Source organism: Spea bombifrons, chromosome 5 (assembly GCF_027358695.1).
Source record: "Spea bombifrons isolate aSpeBom1 chromosome 5, aSpeBom1.2.pri, whole genome shotgun sequence".
Lineage (NCBI taxonomy): Eukaryota > Metazoa > Chordata > Amphibia > Anura > Pelobatidae > Spea > Spea bombifrons.
Window position 1 is genome coordinate 15916721 of NC_071091.1, and position 15931 is coordinate 15932651.

General features: G+C 37.8%; 1 protein-coding gene across 3 annotated transcripts in view; it reads left to right on the forward strand.

Moving 5' to 3' along the window:
• The window catches only part of CDK14 (cyclin dependent kinase 14), a 202502-nt gene extending 195004 nt beyond the window's left edge, over positions 1 to 7498 (forward strand). For all 3 annotated transcript variants that reach the window (XM_053468070.1, XM_053468069.1, XM_053468071.1), the window contains one exon: positions 7276 to 7498. The gene's annotated coding sequence lies outside the window, so the exon portion shown is untranslated. The remainder of the gene's footprint in view (positions 1 to 7275) is intronic.
• Positions 7499 to 15931: the final 8433 nt, after the last annotated feature.

Genomic DNA, 15931 nt, shown 5'->3' on the forward strand with positions numbered 1-15931 from the left:
CACGTTTTTTAAATAATGCGCAACAAGCCCAGACCTGTCTGATATATTTAGTCCTTAGTTGGTGAAATCATGTGGCTCAAGAGGGGGCATATGTTTAAAGCCTGCCAAGACTTAAAGCACTCTAAGAGCTAACAGTTATAATAGAGATATGTGCCTTTCAGAATTATTAAACAAGGATTAGCGTGCTGGACAAGTGTGCCTGGATCAGGTTTTATATCCTCTTAAGGGGATAGTACATCTTGGTGCACATATGTTTAAGAGGTGGTTTATTTTTATTACTTTGACCAATGATGAAAGTACCAATGAAAATCCATAAGTGATCGTATCTGAGAACACTTGTATTTCCTCTTTGGGTTACAAACCTCCCAATTTGTTTTCTTTATAACAGACAGTATATATTTTGGACCCAAACCCTTCTTTGGCTTTTTCTTCTTGATGAGAGCTCAACTTATTTGGTGGGTATCCATGGTGTCAACACTAAAGGTCATGATAATATACATGTGTACAGTAAAAAAAAAAAACAAAAAAAAAACACATTGTATAAATAAAAATACCTTATTCTTCTATTCCTGACTCAATCCCATTTAACTAGGTGTAAGTGACATAAAAAGGCTTAGTAAAGCCCTGTACATAACCATGCCTATAACAATACCCCCTAAGACATTTCGCTATTTGTGGTGTTATGAACAGGGAAATGGTATTCTTAATGTTAAGTTAAACAGGCAGTCCAATGACCCAAACAGCCTCATAAATAATGAATGCATATCAACGTATGTAGTACTTTAATATGTGTTCTATACTGTGCTGCAGCGTACGATCCCCTCCTCTGTCCTGTTTCCCCAAAACAGCCGATCCCTGGCAGAAAGCACGCCGGTTAAAATCAAAGGAAGAGACATTTGGGCATGCGTGCAGGGGGTCTTGTTAAACCCCCTGGAGACCTTGTTTGAGCCAGCACTGGATTTGGCTAATGGGAAGTACAGTGCATATAGCCACTTCTAAGCAGGCAATGCAATCAGCCAAAAGCATCTCCAACTGGGCGGCAGAAATAAGCCCAAAATGCATAGATTGGGTTCTGCCAAATCTCTCAATGCCTTTGTATGCAAAGAAAAGTATTATATAGGGAGACACTTGGATTATTATATGCATTAAAGTGTATATGGTTGCTGAAATACTAGAATGCTGCTTTAATTGTATTGCCGTGCATCAAATACTCATTAGTGTTAGGTGATGAATTTAATTAAAATTCCAGGCTCACGTTTGTTTTTTTTCTTGAGCGGCTCCATGCTAGCGCAGAATCCTTTAAGCCATTTTTAACTCATATTTCAGCTTAAGCCAGATATATAATTGCTTTTAACTTTTTAGGGTTTTTCCTGCATAAAATATATTAATATAAACTGAGTAAAGGTGTGCTCTTTCGTAACAAATAATTACCAACACACCAAGAATAGTAATTTTTGTCTTGGCTTTCTGAGATTGGGTATTAAACTATAATTAGATACAGTTTTAGACTTAATATTGAGACCACCCATATGGTCAATAGGGTAATGTGCCTGATTTAATACTTGTAGCATGCATCGGTTAATCTATGAAGAATCCACATTTGTTAGTGTCTAAAGTTGTGTGTTTGTGGACAGAGACTGATTAAGAAGAGTGCAGCTGGCTAAGGGTCTTATTTCTCGTATTACTTCTTATTACCCAGAATTTACCAGATCTGATCACACAAGTATCACAGGCAATAACGTTAAATAGGTAGATCTTGTTATTATGTAAATAAATTCAGTAATTGAAGATACAATAAAAGAAGGATCAGGAAGTTCTGGCTATCTTTAATTATATTTATTGTAGAATAAAAGTTAATACATAATAAAGAGAATTCAGTAATTAATAAAATCCTACTTAAAATCATAATGATATAATTGTAAATATGATGCAAAAAATAACATTCTATCTTCAAACTCATTAGCGACAGGCACTCTGCGTCTTATTGCTGATAAGCGCATATATTGATACTTTTGTATCTATTGTACACTTTGTCATTCTACTTTGTTTTTTTACTCCATTTTGTCTTTTCATAGGAATTGTGAAATCGCTTGATTTGTCATTTAGTAAGAATCTTCTTCTGACGTAATTTTATGCTCTACAATATGTCAGTGTACCAAGCATATATAATTTTAATATTTGAATTACCGTATTGGCTCGAATATAGGCCGCACTTTTTTCCCCCACTTTAAGTTTTTAAAGTGGGGGTGCGGCCTATATTCGGGCTCTAGCGCCCGACGCCCGGGACATGCAGTCCCGGGCGCCGGGCAGGCAGCGGGGTTAAGATACAGATCCCCCGCAGCGGTGCAGGGGACCTGCATCCTTCTCCCCGATACGCTCAGACAGCCTCCCCTGCCAGCACTTCCCACGGGGGGGGGTGCCGGCACGGGAGGTTATCTAAGCGTTTTACCTCTGCCCACCCCCGACTTACCGGAGCAGACTCCCGGGTGTCTTGCGGGGCCGGCGGGAGACATTTACGCAATACGCGCATGCAACTTCCGGTACCGGAAGTTGCATACGCGTATTGCGTAGATGTCCCTCGCCGGCCCCGCAAGACACCCGGGAGTCTGCTCCGGTAAGTCGAGGAGGGGGGGGCAGAGGAGGACAGCGGCAGCGGATCGCGGGGAGGGAGGACAGCGGCAGCGGATCGCGGGGAGGGAGGACAGCGGCAGCGGATCGCGGGGAGGGAGGACAGCGGCAGCGGATCGCGGGGAGGGAGGACAGCGGCAGCGGATCGCGGTGAGGGAGGGCAGCGGATCTCGGGGAGGGAGGACAGCGGCAGCGTATCGCGGGGAGGGAGGACAGCGGCAGCGTATCGCGGGGAGGGAGGACAGCGGCAGCGTATCTCGGGGGGGGGAGACAGAGTGGCAGCATGTTTTTTTTGGTGCTTTTTTAAAGAAAAAAAACTTTTTCTTTAAAAAAGCACCAAACTTTTAGGGTGCGGCCTATATACGGGGGCGGCCTATATCCGAGCCAATACGGTAAGTATTCTCTATAGGAGATTGAAATGGTTGTCGCCAAAGAGAGGGACATTTATAACAGTTTAACTATAAAGTAGCAGAAGGTCTACAATGCCGCTACTACAATTTCATTTTACAGCCGCAATAATACATTTTCCAGATTTTTTTTAAGTGGAACATTTGTTGATCAAAGCATCTTTGTGTATTATGGTGCGCAGTATAATATCGCAAAGTAAGCTTTAACAGTTTACTAGTTGTATGGGTCAATTCAGTGCTTAGGTGGTAGAACACTATGGTTGACCTCAGATGGTTCCATGAACCCACCTATTATCTGGGGAGGTCTACCATACAGTACTTCTTCAGACTATGGAGCAACAGCTTGATCACTGCCGGCTTTCATTAATTCCTTATAGTATATTTGAGTAAGAGTGTTGTACATTGCTTTGATAATCCTGTCTTTGCAATGTAATTCTGCTCAAAACATTGACGATTTTGTTTTTTCTGCTAAAGTTTGAAAGTTTGGTAAATAAGCACACCTGGGCCCCATTAGAGAGCTTTCAAGGAATGTGCTCCTACTGCAATAATGACTTTTAATAATATAAGTTTATTGTTTTGTTTTTCCTCTGTAATCGCTTTGTCTAACTGTTGCTGGTGCCCATAAATCGGTTCCCTTATACAGGGAAGAGAGGCTTAGATGCAGTGTTGCCAAGTGTCCCAAAATGTCTCAGAAGTGGAAATAAAATGTTCCCAGGTTGAGGGTTTCCCATTTTTGTTGTGTGAATTTGTGTTGCCCAACCCCAATCTTTACAGCAATAATCTAAAATCTGTCAATCTTCAATAAATTATACTATTTTTAATCCAGTAAAATGTTTGGGGTTTTTTGTAGAAATTACCTTATTTGAAGCAACCTTATATTACAAAAGTGTAATTTTATATTTATCCTCAGAACCATATTACATTTAATAACAGTCTTATAGTAAATTTAATATATTAATATATATGTGTGTGTGTATATGTGTATATATGTATATAGAATATATATATATTGTATAGATATAAATATATATATATTCATTTAAGCCATATGGCTCTCTTTTGGAAATCTCCCCATTCTTTGTACTATGAAAGCTGATTCAAATGGTAATAGCTAAAAGCTTGGAGACTTTGTTCTTTGCACAGCAAATCTCCTTAGACAATGTAGGGGTAACAGGGAGGTTTTGCCAGAGTGTCAAAGTAAAAAGAGTTTAGAAAATAAATTACAATATCCTCAAGGGAGTAAAAAGACTCTGAAAAAAATGAAGCATACGACAAATCTCAAAGGTGTTTAAATATGGATAAATTATACTGTGCTGTTTTCAGTTCCAGAATAAGCAGCATTAATATTCCATTCTTATATCCACATATGTTTGTACAGAAGTGATTCGAAGCCTATTGGCTCAAAAAGTTTAATTTTGACTTTCAACAAAATTATATATAGAGAGAGTATATACACATACACATTTCGTATAACTTTTCAGCTAACAAGGAAGATTTAACAGTTGTACAGCTTATCTGTGCCACCGCCGCCACACAACACAGAGTACCACGTGGCTGACCATCGTTAATCATTGACCCACCTAACAGACCACAACCACATGGTTCTCCACCTTTTTAATCAAGAAACCACCACCAGTGCTCACTCCAATTGGCTACTTAAGTCTTTTTAGAGCGAGAAGTAGATACCGGCGTTTCTATGCGGCACAACTAGCATTAGCGAATCAATTTCCTGTTCCGACATTTTGTCTTTTTCCTCACCTCAAAAAGCCTGCCTAAAGGAAGCAACTTCATCTTAGAAATAGGAGAGAAATAACTTTAACGGGAGCTTTCATCTTGACCATGCCTGGGAACTTCCCAGGATTGGCTCCCAGGATCTCTCCCTCGTTTGTGGGTGTGGCTTTGTTCATGAGGTGGGGCTAACCACATATAAGGGGGGGAGTAGCCATAGTAAGACTTGAGTGAGTGGGGAGGGGGAGTGGCCAAATACCACTCCCCTTGTCCAGAGATTGAAGAAATTGACGCGGGTGAAATCTAGCAGGTTCCCGGATATGATCACGCTGATCCTGAGAACAGGAAGTTACGATTGCTGCTCCCATTGTATACATATAAAGGACATATTGGTTATTTTAATCTGTAAACACCATTAAATATGTTATTTCGCATGTAGAACTTTAAATCTGCGCACTGCGTATGTATTTGACAGATATTGTTCCTTCATTGAAGCCGTGCCCCCAGCAAAACCATGCCCTCCGACAAGTAAATCAAAATTGTAAAGTATTAAAAACATATATAGAGAGACTTTTTCATGATTGATATATATATATATATATATATATATATATATATATAGTGCAGGTATTCATTGTTAAATTCACTTTTAATTGCCTGTGTTGAATACTGCCCTTGGACAGCCAATGTATAATTAATTGTATTTTTCAACGAGCAGCATGCGTTAGAAGAAAGGGAAGCCTCTTATTCCCTGGCTAGATTTAATTTATATAAGTATTTGTGCGCATTGCTAAGAAATTCATTGTTCTAGGCGGAATGATAAACAGAGCCGCTTTCCCTATGTCTAAATTCAGAAAAAGGCATAAAGTGCAGCTGCACAGATAATACATTCTCCCCAAGGGCTTTGGCTGAGCAAATTAGGTGTCAATGGGGCTCCTGTACAGGCAGTACTTCCTCTAATTAGTCTCCCGAGCCTAGTTGGTGGCGAGTATAAGATGATCTAATCAATTGCTCCGTGTCTGATGGTAGCAATGTGTAGAAATCCTGGCAGGCACAGTCTGCTCCCACAGGTCATTCACCTGCACAGCAAGATTTCTCATTTTCATTTTTCATCTTTTATATAACATGATGCTTTAGCCTTTTCTTTGCTTTTTTTTTTTTTTTTGTAATGCAGAATTTCCCCCAAAAGTCTACTTTGTCATGCAGGAAGGATGGAAATGTCGCAGATGTGACTTGCACGGTTTTAAAATATATATGCACAGAAGAAGAACTGCATTAATAGAAGAATACTCGCCATGTTCTTTTCCGCTTTATTCTGTTTAAAACAGGTTTCATAATTTATGGACCTGTTTTTGTATACATTCTGATAGAATATGTATATAAGTTTTGCTAGTCTCTGTTTTGGGAAGAAAGATAGCAGTGTAGATGAAGAAGAATGACCTGTAGCTATCTATAGCTCTCTGAAATATGAAAATCTGAAAAATAAAGAAGAATGGGCATAAAAAAAGAGGGGGCGCAAGACCCAATGGCTTCTCCCAACGTAGTCACAACCTAAATCAGAACAAAAAGAAAAGGATTTATCCTTGAGACAAATGAAAGACATCTAATAAGAAAGGGATTTATTATTTAATATTAAACTTGTATCGTCCTCAGCCCAAAAAGTTGTACGTTCCTTTGATCCAAGTCATATCTGCACATATAGACTTTCTAATATTTTGAGACTGAAATAACTCTTCAGTGCATACGGTTCTACTAAAATGAGCCAGGCATGATGTTTTCGGGATACTATTGTAGATCTAGGACGTTCTAGGTATTGGTGGCATCAGATCGCTGTTGCCTGAACATCATGACAAATGTTTTCTTCAGAACTTGGGATGCCAGTAAAATGGTCCATCCCAAAGAGTGACGCGTTTACCTCTTGTGCAATTTACCCTAACTCTTTCTAGATTATACACTTTGTGAGCTGGGCCCTCCTAACCTTTTGTAAGTCTAAGATGTTACGTTGTGTACCACTTATGTCCTGCTTATCCATTGTACAGCACTGCAGACTATGATGGCACTATATAAATCAGTAATATAACAATACAAACATAATATTTAGAAGAGGGTTATATATATAAAAGGACAATACAATATATAAAACCGATGTTCATAATTAATGTATTCCTATACTGGCAACCATGTTAACTTATTTGGTATAAGTAAAATGGCTATTTTTAAATCTTGTGGAATCCTTATACTATTACTTAGGACCATATAATCCTAGGTAAACCAAACCCATATAACAAACATTTTGATGAACAGCTGGGAAACAAATTCCATTTTGTTCCATTGCAGTCAGTCTATCAATAGGAATAAGTTTCTGGAGGGTAGGGGGTCAATCAAACAAAGATCTGCATTATCCCCATACTGTGGGCCGTTTCCATTCTACTAGTTTTATCTCATAACCTTTCATTTCGTAAACAAAATCCCTTGTTTTGTAATCTTAATGTATTTTGTTTGTTCATTTCAGGATAAGTCTTCAACCAGAAGGAATGAAGAATCTTTGAACAGGATACTTGCCTTACGGAACGGAAACTCTGGATTTATCGATCACCAGTCTGGAAGCTTTTTACAGCCGAAAACTGAATCTGGCAAGACATTCTCTCACCGAATAATTTACTTTAAACCTTGCACGCAATTTGCTACCTTGTGATTTATATGAAGATTAAAATGTAATATGTCTACATAGCAAACTTTTTAGTTTTTATCTTCTCTTCAGTTTAATTTGGAATCATTTTGTTTTTTCTGCAGTACACAACACCCTTTTATACATTCTAGCTAATTCTTAGAACGCGTTCCAGTTCACTTCTCTTACTATACAGCCATTCATACTAGGCCACACACATTGAATTTGTACTTTTATTGGATTTTTTTTTTTCTGGAGGGAGTTGTGTACCCCCTATGGCAGGGAATATGTTACTCTTTCAGTGCCAGGTAGGTGAGTGTTGAATTGTTCGCGCCTCTGGCTTTGAAGTGGTTTATCCTTTTATATTATGTACATAATCATCCAACCAAACATTTTGGGTGGGGAATAAGAGTAAGTATGCGCATGTTGAACAGAGAGCAGTAGGGGGGTGTAATTGGATGGTCAACCGCTTAGCCATGTCCACTTGGTGCTTGCTGTAAAAGTTGTATGGTAACTGCCTTGTCTCTTCTGTATTTTAGGGATATCCCCCCAGATAAAAATAGCACATTCCATCTTCTTAGTTTAAACAAAAAGTTATTAGTGTCCGGATTGTTCCATTATTTGGAAGGCCTTTAAGCCTCCTAGACTGCCAAATTTTGACCCTCAGTCGCCCTGCCCTCCAATAGCGTAACAAGAACGATCTTTTTCAATTGTGATTCTTGAGGAACAAATAGCATTTGTATTTAGTGCTGAGGAAATTCTCCAATCAAATAACTAAAGCACTTTTCAATTTCCTTTCCTTACACATTCCATACTGATTAGAAAATAGCCTTGTACACATTCTCGTCTTTGGCTTTCATGAGTGAACCTCTCAGATTTAAATCTGATATAATTTAAGCATAACATAGTTTAGCTTTTCTTTGATATGATACGCTCGAAACGGGTCCAGTTTCGATCATTATATGACATTTAATTACTAAATTAAGGCGAGCCAAGGCACTTGTGGGCTATATTACATTTTGAGTGATGTTGGTAACAAGCGAAACCCTAAAGTCTAGATTTTAAAGCCTCTTCTGTACCAGTTTCAGCTTTTCTGGCAGTAGATCAATTTAATTTTCACTTGGAAATTTATAAGAAGGAATGTTGCCAACAACAAAAAAAAGGGTTTATAGCAAATGTCAAGTGGCGTATTAGGCTATTATATCAAATTCTTACTCTTTGTCTTGAGTTTAACATTTATTCATGCTTGTATAAACCCACTGTATTCTGGGGTGCACTCATTTTATTTAATGGTGACTAAATTAAAATATATGTTTTACAGGGAGAGGAATTTAGCAGTCTGAATTTCCCGTTCTAGAGTCCTGCCCACCTTTTTTTAAACTTTTTAGGTCAACAATGTTTCTAACGTGGATCTGATTTTTAAAGAAGGTATGTTTATTTCAACGGTAACCATAAAATAACAGAATGATTCGATTTTAATATTGCTGGGTAAGCCAGCGTGGGCTCAACGCCAGGGTTTAGGTCGATAACCGGTGAGGGGCCATAGCTGGAGCTGGATCTGGGAAAACCTTAAGTTCTCCTTGATAATCCAACTGCGCGTTGGACTTGTGTCTGCGAAGCGCGAGTCTGCTTGACTTATGTCAAACCAAGTTTGGCTTGCTTGCCACATAGTAGTTGACTTAGCCAAATTAACATTTAAACTGTTTAGAAAAGTTGTTCATAGAAAAATATGGTATCCACAAGTTAAGCCAATATATTGTGATGGATCTCAGGTGAAATTATTCAATTTCAGAGACTTTATGGTGAAGAACAAATACTGTATCAAAAGGGCCAAAGATTGTCTTTAATAGAAAACGGCATTGTACAGAGACACTCTATACAGAGACACTCTATACAGTGACACTCTATACAGTAACTTGTGCGACCATATGTTTAGGAAAAGCAAGCATTGTTCTGCATCCTGGGAAATGCCCCCATTAGGTAAAACTAAGTTTAGGGATAAAATTCTTGGTTTCTGAAGATGCATTCTTGGATTTTTAGGAAAAACCTTAGCCGGGTCATAGTGTAGGTACAGGAGACAGCAGTCATACTTCATATGTACAAGAAATCGGATGGTCATGAGTCATGGACCTTCTTAAGTAAGGAAACTTAAGAATTAGTTATTAGCCGTAAGTGATGTCCTGTTACCCCACCGAGTACTGTTTAGCTTCTCATCTCTCATGAAATTAACCTGTTCTGAAATGCTGACGTGGTCGCACCAATCTAGTGAAATTTTGGCAATAACAATAGCATTATGGAGCATGCTATATGGTTCAAGTTATTATGTATCCTCCTTTTGAAATATTTTGCAGCCAATCTTTTACAAGCCCTGCACCTTAGCATCTGGTAAATTGCAGCTTAACACTTGACTGTAAAATGCATGAAAATACCGCAATTTGAGCTCCTAAATGGGATTACCAATCTGCAGAGACTTCGGATACAGTGTTCTGAATGTATTTTATGACAAACTATGGTTTAACCTTTGGAATGCAGCGGCGCTGTATTCTTTCTTTAAGCAAAAAAATGGGCAAGCTCATATATTGGAGTGTCGGTTTATACTACCTTAACACTGTGATGTGAAAAATATTGCGTAACTTAATGCACCCATGTTTAGAATTTGAATAAAGAATCAACCACTTTAATCCTTCTCCAATAAATGACACACAACTGAGAGATTTTTTAATTATTTTGTATGTGAATGCGTGCATTGTTTTCCAGACAATATGGGTTTTTTTTGTTCATCTGAAAATAATTTAGAATATTTTGGGCAAGCTTGGGATATGTTTTTGTTTCTTTGGGTAGAATTAATACAAGGAGCATAATATGTATGTTTCCAAAGATATTCTGTAATATTTTGGAGCATACTACACTAAATCTGTAACTGTGTGAAGAGAACTTGTCTTGTTGATAAACTGATGCACTTACCGCAGAATTCAGAATTCTGCTCTCCTACACACACCACACATTTCCCTAGCTTTAACCCTTTGAGTGCAACCCCTTTGGCACTCACAGGGGGCTACTAAGGAATTTTTGTATGATTTTTTTTTTAATAGTTTGTACATTAAAACACACAATTAGCTTGGTATATAAACAATACACGTTTAACTTCATAGTATTGTAGGTAGCACCGTATAGCATTGCTTTACTTGTTACAATGTGTATTATGTGCATATAAATAAAAGATGTAATTGTGCATCTCTTGTAACTGTTTTCTTGTACTATGGTATTGAATAAAGTGAAAAATAATCTTTGTATAGTATATTTTCATTGTGCTATCTTAGGGGGCTAATTAACACTTTCAAATTTTAATAGTGAGGAAAAAAAAACACTGATTTGCTTTGTATTTCCAGAAACGGTTATTTTAGTGAATGTTACTGTAGCTTGCAAATCTTCTATAAAGAAGAATGCATATTAAAGTACTCTGAGTACCTATAGGGTACTATATATACGGGGTAGATGTGCCCCCTGTAGAACATACAAAATATGTATGTGGGGTATATTTAGGGTTTGTTTTTGTTTTTCTACACATAGTAGCACTCACAATTATTGTTTGCATACTTTTATGGTTTCAAATAAAAGCACAATTTGTTCTGAAAATGTATAATTTGTGCGGGTACATCAAAGACAGAAAAGGCTCATCTTAATTAAGCACACATATGGTAAAACCCCGGAAGAGAAGAGGTTAAAGAACCCTTGAAAAATGTATTAAGATGCATGTGATGTCTTGGGGAGCCCCTTTAATCATCCGCGCTCCCCGACTCGCCCTTTGAGTAAGCGATGCCCCCAACATCTGCTGCCTTGTGCCAGAACTCATGACATGAATTTTGTTTTGCGAACAGTTAAATCTAGAGGCATATTTACAAAGATATAAATGTTATTTAAAGTTGGTCTCATCCCACAGAGAAAATGTATGACATTAACCTCATACGTGGAGAGCAAAATTGTATCACATCCCTCTTTACACAAGCAAAATGAGACCGTTGGAATATGTAATTGTTCTTACATATTAGTAAAAGGATTATATTCAATACATTTCCTGGTAGGGATTATTATAATTCCATTCACAATGATGTATATGAACTATTTATATTTAACGTTAAAACTTAAGTGGAATTCGGGGAACATTTCCATGGGGGAAAAATATTGTTAAAAATGACATTTACTCCAAGCATATTTGCATCCACGATTTTCAAATCTTGGCTACAGGGACGTTACAGCTGGTGTTCTATGAATATTCTGTTACATGAAATTAGACACAAAGTGCCACGTGCAGAGGTTGGTGCCATAAGCAGTAACAAGTGCCGACAACCAGAACAGATGACGTTCGGCAACAGGACACTTGCTCGGCGGCAGGCGCTTTTCCAGTTGTTGAACCTCATCTCCCATGATACCCAGCAAACCTCCCAGCTAACCTTTTTTGGGAAACCAAGTTCTAACAGGGTTGGTCAGCTTAACCGATTATTGTATAAAGACTAACATATGGTAACTCATAAAACAATACAATTTCACTGTTATATTCTCTGCTTTCTTCCCTTTCATCATAACTTTGAAGATAACTAAATTATTTTTAAAAAATACATTTTTTTTTATATGTACACTTTGGAAATATTTAGATTAAAAGTTTATCTTCGAAAAAAATGTAACTTGACTTGCATGAATTAAAACATTTTTTTAATCAATTTCTCTCCTTTTTCCTCACTCCGTGCTTAAAAAGGTTGCCTGAGCCAATCCACAACAACCAGCAGCTTAACAACAGTTGGGATAACTAAATAAGGAGACATTTTCATATTCTTCTACAACTTTTGCTTCAGTGTTATATTATTACACTAAAAAGTTTTGTCACTTTGAACACCTATCAGGCAGAAGGTTAAATGTGTCTTTTAGGACATTCGGCGGTACTTTGCTGTTAGGGCAGCCAGTGTGGAATATGATTCACAATGTAATAGCACTGGCAGTGCGGCCGAAACATAACGCTGTCCAAACACAATTTAATGAGATGGTGGAAGAAGAAGGTTTCCTGGTATTTATTTTTTGCACTCTGCAAGCATCGTGAGTAAGTTGTCAAGGAATAAAAATGCAGCAAAAAATGTTTTATTGTTGTAACTCATTTTTTATTCATGTACTTATTTATATTTAATGTACAATTTTTTCTTATTAAAAAGATCCATATTATGTAACGCTCTTGAAAGCACCGCTAATTTATAATTTCTTTCTCTCTCTGTGGATACTTCCGTTCCTGGGGGGTCAGATCAGACTTTCTGAACCTCAGACCTGAAGTACCCTAATAGTAGGCCACAAGGGGGTATTAAATAGCATAGGCCTGAAAGTCAAACGCACATTGATCCACATCTGGGCCTTAACATCAAGCCAATTAATCTCTTGGGTCATCAGCATTTTGTCATGCGCACACTACACTCTCCTCCGATTCCAAACATTTGTGTTGTTCCAGTGATATGTTGTCTTTAACTGCAACATTATGATAGATGCATTGTTTTGATACATTAGAAAACCAGAAGACCGATACAGAAAGACAATTTAAACCCCAAGATAATCTAGATCTTTGAGTCTGGTACCAACTGTTAAGTCATTGATATCACCTACATATTCAACAATCTACGGCACATTTATCACAGTAAAGCTTAACTTTGTGATAGTAACAATTCTTGACATAGCAATGGAAACATGCAACAGAAGACTGAAGAAAATAGAAAAGAATCTTTAATATACTGTTTGCAATCAGTTCTCTTCTAAGTTAGAAATTGTATTTCATTTTCGTAGTTTTTGCTACAAAAAAATACATTTCGTTGTATTGAAAATCAAATATAGATTAATATATATTTTATCTCCTAAATGAAAAATGCTCCATACAGCACATTATTTTATCCCAGAAAGTCTTTTTTCGCACTCAAGTCATTTAATTTATGTTTAAAACGGGGTTTTACTAATGAGCCGTCTTAAAAGTAAACTTTCAGACAGTATGGAAAACTTGACAAGCTATGCTCTAGTTTGATAAAAAAATAAAATGGTTTACTCGTTGCCAACCATCTATGAGCGTAAAGATATTCTGCTCAGAACACAGAAGGCTCTTGTCTCTGCCAGTGACATTAATTACTTGTGCCCAGACAGATATCGCCTCGCAAATCTGGGTTGTTCTTATGAGGAGTGACTTAGAATACCAGCTATAGGAAAGCAAGACTCAACACAGAAGTAGCAGGTGTAGAATATGCAGTTGTTTATCTTTGTTATGTCTATATTGTTATTCCTTACTATGTGCTTTTCTAACAAATCCTTAGTGTCATCTTTTCTCACTCGCTATGTGTAGATGTCTAGGGTGTTGTTAGCATCACTTTTGCTCTTTGAGGTCTATTCACTGAAGGGAGAGCTATGTTTCAGCTCCTGGACTTCACTACATATCATGAAGGGCAACCTCAGGGGACGCAGGCAGAGCTTGGCTGTTCCAACATAACGTATAGTTAAATCAGCGAGATTTCTTACGTCTCCTTACACATTAAATGCATTGTACAGGGCCAGCTCAGCCCTTTGCACTGTATAAATATGGCAGTGTTGGCCCTTCATAACAAATATGGAAGTCAAGGATTTAAATCACAACTCCAATGTGAACTCTCCTGACGGCTCTCCCTTTAGTAAATAAAGCCATTTATCCAGGTCAACAACACAAAATACCTGTCCCTGTGTGTATGTATAATTATTCCTCTCTATTGTTATTTTGCCTTTTTTTTTACTACATTTCTAACTGGTGCAGGAAGCCTTTATAAGGGCTAGCAATTTATGAGATAATACGATGAGAATGCACAAAAGGAAAACCAAAAAGCACAAGCTAAAGGTAGTCACAATAAATTGTTATATTAAAAGCTGGGAAGGCAACAGCCCCCCTTTCAGGTTTTCAAAGTTGATTAAAACGTAAGCACCTCTCAAATGTTTAAATTACATGACCTACAATCTAATAATATTCCTCTTAGACCTTCAGAAGTTACAGGCAAATAGGGAATAAAATAACCAGACCAGTTGTCAAGAGAGGAAACTAGCATTTGTTCTCCTTTCTTGAAAGCGTAATTCGATAGTTCTGTGCAGAGCAGTTGTATTGATGGGCTGTCATTTGAGCCGAAATCGGGCTTCTTCAGTGTGGGAACCGAATGAAGTGACTGAAAGAAGCCACATGATAGAAGAGATAGATAGCCCGCCAGCCTGAATACTCCTGTGCACTTCTAAGAAGATGATAAAGTAGCTGTTTATGTTTATCCAAGATGTTTATACAAGTAAGGAGGATACCCATGTATGACTTTCAGCTGATCTATTTCATTCTTTTAACGCTTAAGTCACTTACGCTTCTTTCATTACAAGACAATGAAAGTTCTTCTTCTTGTGGATCGGTATCCATGCATGGCTTCAGTATCCCTGTCATCTATCACGATGACGCTTGTAAAGTGTACCATAAACAAAAAAAACTCACAAATATGTATTCTATTTACATTACATGTGCATATATTTTCAATGTCTGGGGTTTCCATAACTAGCCCTTGTGAGGTTGTGACAAAATCTTAATAATGCTCATCCCACATACCCAACTGTGCCTGGAGAAGTTCCTATGATTGTTTCTAATCCTGGGAGGACTTTAAAAACCAATTCAATTAGCTCTTCTTTTATATAAGAAGGCTTACTGTTCCAACTAACACTCAAACAAATATACATTTTCATGTTTTTGTTGAACCTAATGTGTAAACGTCCACAGTGCAGAATGGAAAAAGTATGTGAAACTCTAGGCTAATGACTTCTCCAAAATGTAGTTGTAGTCAGGAGTCCAATTAATGAGATTGAGATGAGATTGGAGGTGTTGGTCAGAGCTGTCCTGCTCTATAGAAAACACTCACATAGTTTCAATTTGCTATTCATAAGAAGCATTGCCTGATGTGAACCATGACCTGAACAAAATAGATCTCTGAAGGCCTAAGAATAGGAATTTTTGACTTGCATAAACCTGGACAGGGTTGCAAAGCTATTTTAATGTTCTTCAGCCCATGCTAAGGCATGGAGACAGATCAGGACCACTACTCTCTGTAGGGGTGGGCATTCCGCACATATAACTATATTCAGGCTGTGAGGTATCCAATAGCTGGACTGCATTCTGTGGACCCAGATGAAGCCAAACTCAAGTTGTTTGGAAGGAACACCCAATGCTTGGAGCACAGCACACCAACATCCCAACTGTAATCCTGGGTTGGGACTCCTTTTCTATCTCAGGGTCTGAAAAGCTTACTATCATCAATGGAAAAATACATTTCCACATCTATCAACATGCTGTGCAGAAGAAAAAAAGTTTACTTGCCTCAAAATTGAACCTCAGCAGAACAACGACCCAAAACACATGATTAAGTCAAACAAAAGAACACAAGTAAAGATGCCTTCTGGAGTGGCTCAGTCCTGATCTCAACCTGAGATGTTG